This window comes from Benincasa hispida, chromosome 1, assembly GCF_009727055.1.
Source record: "Benincasa hispida cultivar B227 chromosome 1, ASM972705v1, whole genome shotgun sequence".
Lineage (NCBI taxonomy): Eukaryota > Viridiplantae > Streptophyta > Magnoliopsida > Cucurbitales > Cucurbitaceae > Benincasa > Benincasa hispida.
Genome location: NC_052349.1, coordinates 14,385,170 through 14,396,563, shown reverse-complemented (window position 1 = coordinate 14,396,563; position 11,394 = coordinate 14,385,170).

The window sequence follows — 11,394 nt, the reverse complement described above, 5'->3', positions numbered from 1 at the left end:
GTTGGACAAGAGTTCATGTGTTGCTCTGTAGCTGTGATTGAGCATTCGTGATCAAGGAGCTTTGTGATGAGTCCACAAAAATGTGTTACTTTTGTCGTTGATCATATGTATAGCATGCTGTAATTTGTGTCTTTTGCATAACTGTATGTTTCCGTTTGTGATTGTAATTGTGAAGTTCGTATACGATTGTAATTTGGAATGATCCTTCCGCTGCTCATGGAAATCTTCGTATTCGATTTCCTTCAATTGGTATCAGAGCTAGGTTGTTTTGATATTCCAAATTTCAATTATGTTTTAAACTTCTTTTACAGTCTTGTTGGGTTTTCTACATTTGTGTTTAATTATTAAGTACATTTATGGATGAAGTTGATGAATGTTTACGGGTCTAATTGCCTTTGTGTAACAACGCGACCCCCTAAGATTTAGGTTAGGCCGTTACTAAAATAAATGCATGCATGGAATTTAAAACGACATTTATTAAATACTCAGTTATGTTGAAATAAATGTTAATTAAACAAGAGAAGTTCAAAAGACATTTATTAAATGCAATTGTTAAAACAATAATAGGGTACCTAAAATTCATAAAGACTAATAAAAGTATATAAAAGAAATAATCCTTAGTAATAAATTTCAAACAGTAAAACAAAATATTAAGGGAGAAATAAAGACTCTAAATTTCATGATGCGGAAGCGAAAAAAACTAGTCCCAGTGATACGATCATGAATTCCGCTGCGCCATCGCCGGTACATCTTTACCTTTACCTGAAACATCAACATAAGAAAGAGTGAGTATGAAATACTCAGTAAGTAACTCCACCATTGGGGTCAGGCTAGGCATCTATGTCCTCTAGATACCCACCTACGGCACATAAACACATGAAATAGGTAAGAGACTGAGTCCTATCCTACTGTAGTTAAGTATGCCCACAAAACTGGTGAATTCCAAAGGAAACACAAAACTGGTGAATCCTGAATGAAACACAAAACTGGTGAATCCCGAATGAAATAAAAAACTGGTGAATCCCGAATGAAGCACAAACTGGTAAATCCCGAAGGAAACACAAAACTGGTGAGCATCTAACTAATCAGTGAGGATATTCACACAGTCTCAACGTTCAAAAATCAACACCGTACGAATCTATGACATATATGTAATCCTCGATACCATGGCTCTACCACATACACATAGCCCTCAACAACATATTCTACAACATTCAGGTATACCTTAGCCTCATAATTCCACAATATACACATATGCCTCAACATCACCAGATCAGATATCAACATATGAAAACACATTCCATTTCATACTAACGATCAAGTGCCTAGGTGTATATTTAAACAAAACAGAACTCGTGCCAGAACATACTTGATTCAGGTCATACTATCAGGCAACATACTAAAATTTACTATAACATACACTCATCACGCTAGCATACAAATAAAGCCTGGCTCGTGAGCAGTTTCATTGGTAAGATTACTTACCTTAATCGAAATTCTACAAATAAACTCAGACAATCAAACAATGACTGCGGTTTGAAGAAACGACCCTAACATATGAATACAACCATTAAGTTTAAGTCAAAAAATAATTGCGACATCTCAGAGTCAAAACCACAATACCCAAAATCTTATCCAAGGAACTCAATTAACAATCGTTTCAAATCTCCTTCTAACAGATTTTAACTCCCAATGGACGACAACTCAAAACCTTAGAGATACAAGGGTTTAGTCAAACTTAATTCAATGATTAAAACATGCCCACAAACTAACAATAATGACTATATCTCTTACCAAAACTCTTGAGGAACGATCTCGAACCCGCTGGACAGCCCCTCTAACAGTTTCCTCGATTCAAATCTAAGGCAAAAAATAATTCGAATAAGTTAACCTTCATTCCAAACTAATGGGGGTCCAAACTTCCACCCAAAACTTCACAAAAGGTTTACCTAAAACTATCAGATCCGGCGAACCCAAATATGACGGCAATGGCGGACGACGAACATAGGGCTAGGAGGCGCTGCAGCTGGAGATTGGAGCGGCAGCGGACGGTAGATGCGCAGATCTGATGGCTGGGCTCGGACCTGGGCGAAATCGACATGGTGGGAGGGTCAAAGTGGGAGCGGTGGCGGCGCATAGATTCGGTGGCTCGTGCGGCGAATGAGGGAGTGAGGGACGTACAGCGGTCGGACGATTGTGAAGACGGCAAGGAAGGCACGGCTGGAGAGCTGGGCGACTGGCAGCGAGTCTAACCGGCGGGATCTGGCCGACTGGAACCCACGAACGGCGACGATTGGACGGCTGAGAGGGAGGGCAGTGAGGCAGCATTGGAAGCAGAAAATGGAAGCAGAGGGGGCTCACGTGAGGGAGAGAGGCATGGGGGGAGTCCTTTTTATTTTTTTAAAAAAACTAATAATAATAATAATAATATAATAAAGGAAATTAGTATAATTGTAATTAAATCGTTTCCTTATTCCACTTTATACTATTTAATTCCTTTCTTTTTTTTCCAAATATAATTAATTCCCACCATAACTTTTCAAATTGAATTTGAAAATTGAATAATTTTGAATAATTTCCACAACAACACTTAAATCCTCGCACTTATACTTTAAATTCAAAATTCTAAACATGCCCTTTAACTAAGGACAATTACTGAAAAAGGAAAAATTACATTATTAATAAATAAATAAAAAGGTGCGGGATGTTACACTTTGTTTAAAGCTTTCTTGAATTACAAGGAGTTAATTTCTAAGGGCCCCGTTTTTTGGCGTAATTAATTTGCATTTGAGTCTGAAATTCAAAGAGTTTGAGTTAGTCGAGTCATTCGTGATGAAGTTTCGAAGCATGATGATGCGGTTCTCAACGAGGAAGAAGACCAAGAGTTAGTCGTATCATGTAGCCTAAGGTAAACGATCGTTGGGATTTATCTAAGCGATCGTATATATTTTTCTATACGATTGTGTAGACTTACTAAACGATCGTTTAGCTAATGCTAAACGATGGGGTAAATCGTTTATTGTATCGCGTAGCATTGGGTGCCCGATCGCGTAGAGGCTGGAGGTAAACGATCGTATTGGGAGCATTTGATGCTCATCGTTTAGTAAAAGGCGCGCGGTAGACAATCATATAGTTAGCAAGCCTCATCGCTTAGTTATACCTACACAATCGCGCGATATACGATACTAAGGCATTCACTAAGCGATCGTTTAGACAATCTGTAACGATCTGACCCCCTAGGACTTAAGTTAGGTCGTTACTAAATCTATGCATGCATGGAACTCAAAACGACACTCGAGTTATGGCGAAATAAATTCTAATTAAAGAAGGTGAGTTCAAAAGACTTTCATTAAATTCAAATACTAAATCAATATCAAGGTATCGATAAATTATAAAGGATAATAAATAAGTCTGAAAAACGATTCTTAAAAGTAAGTTTTAAACATTAAAACTAAAAATTAAGAGAAACATGAAAAGAACTCTAAATCTCATGATACGGAAGTGTAAAAACTAGTCTCAGTGGCTCGATCACGAATTCCGCTTCTCCATCGTCGGTGCATCTTTACCCTTACCTAAAACAACAACATGAGAAATAATGAGTATAAAATACTCAGTAAGTAACCCCACTACTTACTGAGGTCAGGCTAGGCATCTATGTCCTCTAGATACCCACCTCTGGTGAAACATATACACTGCTCTAGTCTTCATGGGACACATATACACATGAAACAAGAAGAAGACTGAGTCCTATCCTATTGTAGTTAAGTATGCCCATTACCTCTGGTGAATCCTGAAGGAGACACAAACTGGTGAATCCCGAAGGAAACACAAAATCTAATGGGCAATTAACTAATCAATAAGGACATTTTCACAGTCTCAACATCATAATCATCATTGTACGAATCTATAACATACATATAAACCTCAACATCATGGCTCTACAACATACACATATACCTCAACATCCTGGTTCTACAACATACATGTATACCTCAATATCATCAGATCAAATACAACCATATGGAAGCACATACTATCTCATACTAGCATTCAAGTGTCTATGTGCATAAATAAATAATTCGGATCCCGTAACAGAATATACTTTAATCATGTTATACTATCAATCTTTCATGCTGTCATTCTGCCATAACCTTCATTTAACATGCTAGCATACATCTAATGCCTGGCCCGTGGGCAATTCCAGTAGTAAGATTACTTACCTTGATATTAGGTCGAACCAAAAAGCAATTGAATCTTTGTAAAATTCTTGAATCCTTAATCAAGCCTAAACATAAACCGAGCTTTAAAATTAATAGTTAAGACCAAAATCTAAACACCCAAATATTACAAAATATTTCCATATAACCTTACCTAAGGTGTGGTCCAATTCGAATTCACCTTCCAAACCTCCAAATTTAAGCCCAAATAATTAGCAAACCAAACTCTTCTTCATCTTGAATGAAATTCTTGAATCAACCCCATAATCATAATTTGAAATGAGGCTTACATGATTAAAGCTTGAATCAAATATATATTTCACTACCAATGTCTCAAATAAATTGTCCATATGTAGCTTCATAAAAAAAAAATCACTTCCAAATGACTTTACCAAAATTTCTCAACAACTAAAATTAATCCACAAGAGGGTCATCAAAGCATAAAACTTACCAAAACTCGCTAAAACAAACTCAAACTTCACTGAACAACACCTCAATACCTTCACAAACTTGAATCCAAAGTTGAAACACAATGGGTATCAACCAATTGATGCCAAAAGTAAATGAGTATTCAAGAATCAACCGAAAATAACCCAAACGGCAGAAATCTTACCTAAATCGATTCATGAAGAAGAAACTGACGTGGTGGGTTTGGGCCGCGGCTAGGGTCTCGGCTGGAGGAAAAAGAAATTGAAGGGGGGAGGGGGAGTGTCGGTGGGTGCGTGAGGAAGGAAAGGAGGGTGGGGTTTGACTTTTTATAATAATAATAATAAAACAAAAAAGTAAATAAATATAATTACATTTAATTCCTTTCTATTTTATACTATTAAATTCCTTTCCGTTTCAAAAGAAAATTAATTCCTGCCATTAATTTCCAATTTGAATAATTTCACGCCAATAATTAAATTTCCACACTTACACTTGAAGTCCAAAATTCCAAAATTGTCCTCCAACTAATAACAATTACTGAAATTCTAAATAATAAAGTTACTGAAATTACATTATTACTAAAAAATGTGTGGGGTGTTACACGATCGCGTGAGGCGGGCGTTGTGTGGAGCGCGCTAGGCGATCGCGTACCTCGGGCTTCATCGCTTAGTAAAAGGTACACAATCGTTTAGCTCTAGAAGCGTTGGTAAATGATAGAGTGAAGCGTTTGTTCTTTTGTGTAGACGATCACAGGGAGTTTAGTACAGAATGGTTGGAGACGTGTTGCTTCGCCTGGACGGTTGAAGACTCGGTTCGCCTGTTTGAACCGGAGACTCCTTGGTTTTGTAATAGTTAGCTTTAATTTTTGTGGATTTGAGGCAATTTTACCCGGTTCATCAACATTTGTTTATTATACATGTGATGTATGGTATTTATATGGCAAAGTGTTTGACATATAGTTTAAAACCCACCTTAGGTTGTGCATTTGTTCATGCATCATGTATTATAAATGTTATAATCTAGCATGAAGAAATTACATAAAAGCATGCACATGCATCATGAAATATAAGAGTTATATTTTGCATGCACTTAGCATTTTCATGCATCATCCTTTTATTGTAATTGTTATAGTCTAAGGGTGAATGAAAGCATGTTATGTTTGTTTCATTGTTGTTTTTGTATAAGCGTTATATAAAAGAAGTAGCAATGAATAAACAATGCATTGAGCATGACACTTAGACTGTTTATAATCATTATGAATGTCTTGTATGTGTTAACTTAGCATTGTGGTTTTGGTTGTTTCTGTTTACAAGTATTATAAAGGAAATTAGAACTAAAATCAATAAGAAAAAGTTGCATGTGGACTTAGGGTGAACTCAATTTTTTAAAAGGGTTTTAAAATAAGATTGAGATAGACCTAAGTTCAAATGGTTCTAAAGAGTTTAGTAACCTAGATTAATATTTTTAAATCAGTTTAATAGGATTAAATTGATTGGTATAAAAGATTAAATTTGTTTTAAATCTATCTATAAGGGACTTTTTGTCTAAGGCGGGTTCTGTCTAGGCTGTGGTTCTTAAGTTGACAGAAACGTAACATCCCTACCAAGGAACTAATGCTTGATTTTGTGAAGTGAGAGTATGGATGATATGCGATGGTGAAATTGCGTTGAGCACTCGAGTTTCCTCAGCTGAATCCAAGTGTAAATTCCACTGAGTTTCCTGGTAAGTCCAGGGTTGAACTCGGGGACTTGTGAAAATAGATTGCGATGGTAATTTTTATGAAAAGTTTGCGGTAATCGGTAACTTAATTAATTGTGGGTTTTTTGTTGATTGCGTTAATGAAAAATAAACAAATGTGGCAGATTTGAGAAAATTCGGTTGTGTGATAGATGCACTGAGTATGCGGATGAACGGATTGAGAAGATTTTTAGCTAGCGTTACTTGGGAATGAGTCAAACTATGCGATCATGCTACAACCATGCACATCAATTTATTTTCCAATGCAAATGCGATGCTCCTAAGTCTAGGACGCATGTGTTGCATGCAAAAGTGTCCATAGAGCTTAATACTAAGTCTCTATCTTTCCCTATGCGATGATGCAAAATGCATAAAGGCAAGATGACCGCATACAATTATATCTCTAGGATGCATGCGATGCATTGATAACAAATAGTGCTTATTCCTAAGCTCCTATCTCTTGATTAGGTGTTCTAATCTGACTCTCTCGAGCCTAGATTCTAACCTGACCTTCCCAAGCCTAGATCTTGTCCTTAGACTACCCTCCCGAGTATCTCTAATGGACGAATGAAGCATACATAATACAAGATAATCGTATAGAATGAAGATTCCCTAGTTGTGCTAGCTAAAAGCTTCTCAACCCATTCAACTGATTTAGCTACTCATGCGTAAATAACAGAGAATGAATAGATATAGAGAAGGAAATTCCATTTCGATAAATGAATGGAGTACAAAATAACAATGGAAGTTAAAGGTAGAGAGCCTGGTAGCAATTTCTTGCTGACCGAGGCTTTTACACTGTAAATCTCTATTCGGTTCCAAAGATATTCCTGCTTCTGCAGGCGTCGGCCCTCTCTCTGTTCTGGCAGCTTCCGACACTCTTCTAAGCTTACCAGAACGATCTGTCGACATACCTTATTCTCTTGCGTCCGCCTTGAAGTAAAGAAAATCTAAGAACCAGGCTAACTCGTAAGATGGTGAACTCGTGAACTGATTAACCCATTTTCTGAAGGATGCCCTTGGTATTTATAGAGCATCCAGGGTGAAAGTTAACTTCTCTCTCATGATTGTACAGATGGAATTACTTTAATTCCTAACTGACGTGCCGAATATTTGTCACCGAAAAGTTGATTGTACTCTTGATCGTTATCGGCTGTCAACTTAATTCGGATTCGACTGTCATCAGCTTTTTGTCCCATCGCGATTAATTAGCCTTTCACCCAGATGCGCCCACTATGTTGCGCTGACCAAGTTGCGACAATCCTTCTCGGGCGACTATTTGCGAACACGATCACCGCAAAGCCTTGTGGTGATGTTGCGTTCAACCAATGATTTTCTATGGTCGCAATTTCCACTTTACTTCATCGCATATTCTGCACAAAAATAAAAAATCAACTGTTCTAATGCAATGAACACATGCGACTGCAATATTATGAATCTGATGCTTTTTGGACGCAATTTAACATGTTTTAACAACGCAAGCCAAAATTGTTTAAGAACTTAGCACGATGATAAGATGCATTTCTGCCCGTTATCACACCCTCAAATTTAAACAATGCTTGTCCTCAAACATAAGCTAAAGACTTCCTTTAGCAAGTCAACCGTAATGTTCTTTCCCTAGATTTCTCAATAATACTTTGTTCAAATCCTATGGACCAAAGTTTCCTTAAGTCTTATTCAAGTCTCTTCTTAAAACATTTCTAAGATCTAGGGACTGTAAGCCTAACCTTCAAAAGAACTTTACTAATTTTCAGAACATCGCATGATTTATTTCAAAAATAAATTTTTTTCACCGGGGTGTCAAATGATTTTATCCTTACATATTTATTGTCATTGTTATTTTTTTCTGACCTTGTGTTGATCCAAGTGTCTTGCCTTCGTTTTGACTTGCCCCCATGTGTGTCATGCGGACATCCAACTACGAGCAACGTGTTCTTCCTCAGACTAAACTCATACCTACTTGGTAGCGGAGTTGCAGTTATTTATTTATGTGTTGATCCTGGTGACTTACTTTGTTTTGGCTTGCCCCCACGTGTGTCATGCGGAACATCCAACTAGTAAGTGCCTTTCACAACTTAACACTTATCAAATAGTTTTCTGATTGCGTTGATAGTGGAGTTGTTATTCTAAAAAATGATCATTATTATATTTATTTTTTTTTAAAATAGCAAGGTCGAAAATAAATACCTCACCCCCCAAATTTAAAAATGCAGCATTGTCCTCATTGTTAGAAGATTGAAAGAAGTCATCCGTTTTTCTTAGAAAGTTTCGTAAAGAAAAGTTTGAAAGAAAGCTAGAAAACCCCTAACTTCTAGAAATATTTCATGAGGTGACTAATCTTAAATTAATTGACTCTAGTATATATGAAAGACATAGAAGCATATTTTTCATCATTGAAATCATACTTGAGAAAGAAACAACATGCGGTAACTTACTAAATTTATCTATGTGAAATGATTGGCGATAATCAAAGAGGATGCGGTGATAAGACTTTTAAAACAAAATTGTGATGCGATAGCGCAAAATTTAAAAAAAAAAAAAAAAAAGGTTAAGGAAGAATACACCCCCAAATTTTCCGTTCTTGCCCGTATTGTGTATTGACGCATCCATCTTTGCGACGACCTCTCTTCTTTGGGTTTGAGGTGACGGAGTAAGATAAGTGGCTTCTTCGTCTAACTCTCGCAATCTAGCGCCTCGATCGTTCCAAGAAAAACAGAGAGACTGAAAAAAACATAGTGAATTGAAAATTCTGAGTAGTAGAGAAAGATTGAAGATTCCATAATTCCCAAAACTAGCGTCCCTGATGGAGTTGAGTCATATAATAAACTTAGGGACCACTTATTCCATGTTTTGCGTCCATGGTGGCTTTTCTCTTTTTCTTTGTTCTCTGGAATCTTTACTGCCTTAATCCGGAGTTTTTTCCCCATGAATGTTTCATTACAATTATTCCCTTTGTGCACACAAATTTGAGCGCGACCGGTCGAAAGGAATGGTCGTCCAAATATGATGGGTGAATCTTTCGTCGCTTATAATCCAAAATGAGAAAGTCCGCTAGCAGGATGAATTTATCGATAGAGATTATGGCATTTTTCAACTCTCCTTAAGTGTGTATCCGAGATCTGTTCGCCGAGAGAGTTTCCTTTGTGGGCGTAAGTGTGCCGACATTCAATTGTTTGAAGATTGATAGCTGTATTATGTTTAAACTTGCCCAAGATCGCATAGTGCTTGCCCATTTATGTTTCCTCTGATAGAGCATGGTATTGTGAAGATTCCTAGGTCGCCGTGTTGGCTTTTTAGCCTTAATCTCAAATTAATTTACTCAATGTTTTGATGATAATAAATTCATTTTTAATTACTGAAAATCTTAGTGTTTAATAATGTCCATAGCATAGAGCTCGGAACAACGATTCCAACACCTCTTGAATCACTCAAATCGAAGCTAAAAGGAAGACGATATAACCGAAACAAGTCTATAGAGAAAATACCATGGTGGATGACGTGACTTAACCAGACCATTTGCATGTAGACATGTGGCAGATAATATTGGTTGAATGGTGGATCATTAAGAGATTAACATATGATGGACTTTTGATTTTTGGATTGATTTAAAATTAAAAAAAATTTAAAAGGAAAATAAATTAATATTATTTATATTTGTGTCTAACGGCTATTTTTTTATACATGGTATATTTTTTTTTTTTTTGGATTGACTTTAAAAAGAAAATGAATTAAACGGAAAATGAATTTAATATTATTTTATGTTTGTGTCTAACGGCTATTTTTGACACAGGGTATGTTTTTTTTTTTGATTAATTTAAAAAAGAAAATGAATTTCAAAAGAAAAGGAATTTAAATATTATATTTTGTTTGTATCTAACGACTAGTTTAGTTTAAAATCTCCACCATTGATTTTTCTTTTCCAAAATCCAATAGTCCAAATTAATTGTGGTTTCTAAAAATTTTTCCATCTCTATATAAACCATCTTCCTCTCCAAATTTTAAACTAACAAATTTTACATTTCATAATCCTTCAAAACAAAAGTTCCATTGTTGCTCTCTCTAATTTCTAATTTCTTTTCATCTTATTCTTGAGAGAGTGTTATTATATTGTGAGAATAAACTTGCTGAGTGCTTAAACTTGTAAATCCACTCTAGTGAGAGTTATATTGTGTTCTTCAAAAATTCCAACATTTATAACGGTTTGATCCTAAATCGTGAAAAGGATCGGGTTTGCTCTTGAACCCGTAAAAGGAGCAGTGGTGTAACGGTTGAGCTCTAATTCGTGGAAAGAGTCGGAAAGATTTTATTGAAATTCCCAAGAGGCGCTTGGGGAGTGGAGTAGGTCGAGTTTGATCGAACCACTATAAAAATTACGGTGTCTTCTTCTCTAACTCTTTCCTCTTTATTTTTGCAATTAATTTAATCAATTTATCGTATGTTTTAATTTGTTTTTATTTATTTGCTAAAATTTGATAAAATTAAATTATCACATTTTTTGTCATCTTGTTTGTTGCATAATTTGAATTTTTCTTATTATTTATAAAAAGTGTATTAATTAGTTTAATTGGGTTAATTTAGAAAAAATAAACCCTATTCACCCCCCTTACGGTTGTCATTTCGATCCAACACGTCCATTTTAGGTGGGATCATAGCATCTTACGCTGCAGCCACTATTGTGATCTTTTCTTCCTCATTTTGTTCCTATTTCAATCTTTGCGAAGTTGCTGGTGGTTGAACTTCTTCTGTCTCAAGATCTAGAGGCTTAAGGGTGGACGCAATTTTAGGGTCTATTTTCTCGGGCTTCTCTAAACTATAGGTCAACGGGTCTTCGGTTGTCACCGCATTCAAGTTGGTTGCAATGGGCTTCTCCCCTACTACCGCAGTCATGTTATCGCTTAGCAAGGAGACTGCTAAGCATTGTTCCTTCACATTACCCCCAGCATTGCGAGGGAGCTTCGTTGCACTCGGTAACCTCCTTGTGGTTTATTTTTCAGCTTGCCCACAATTTGTC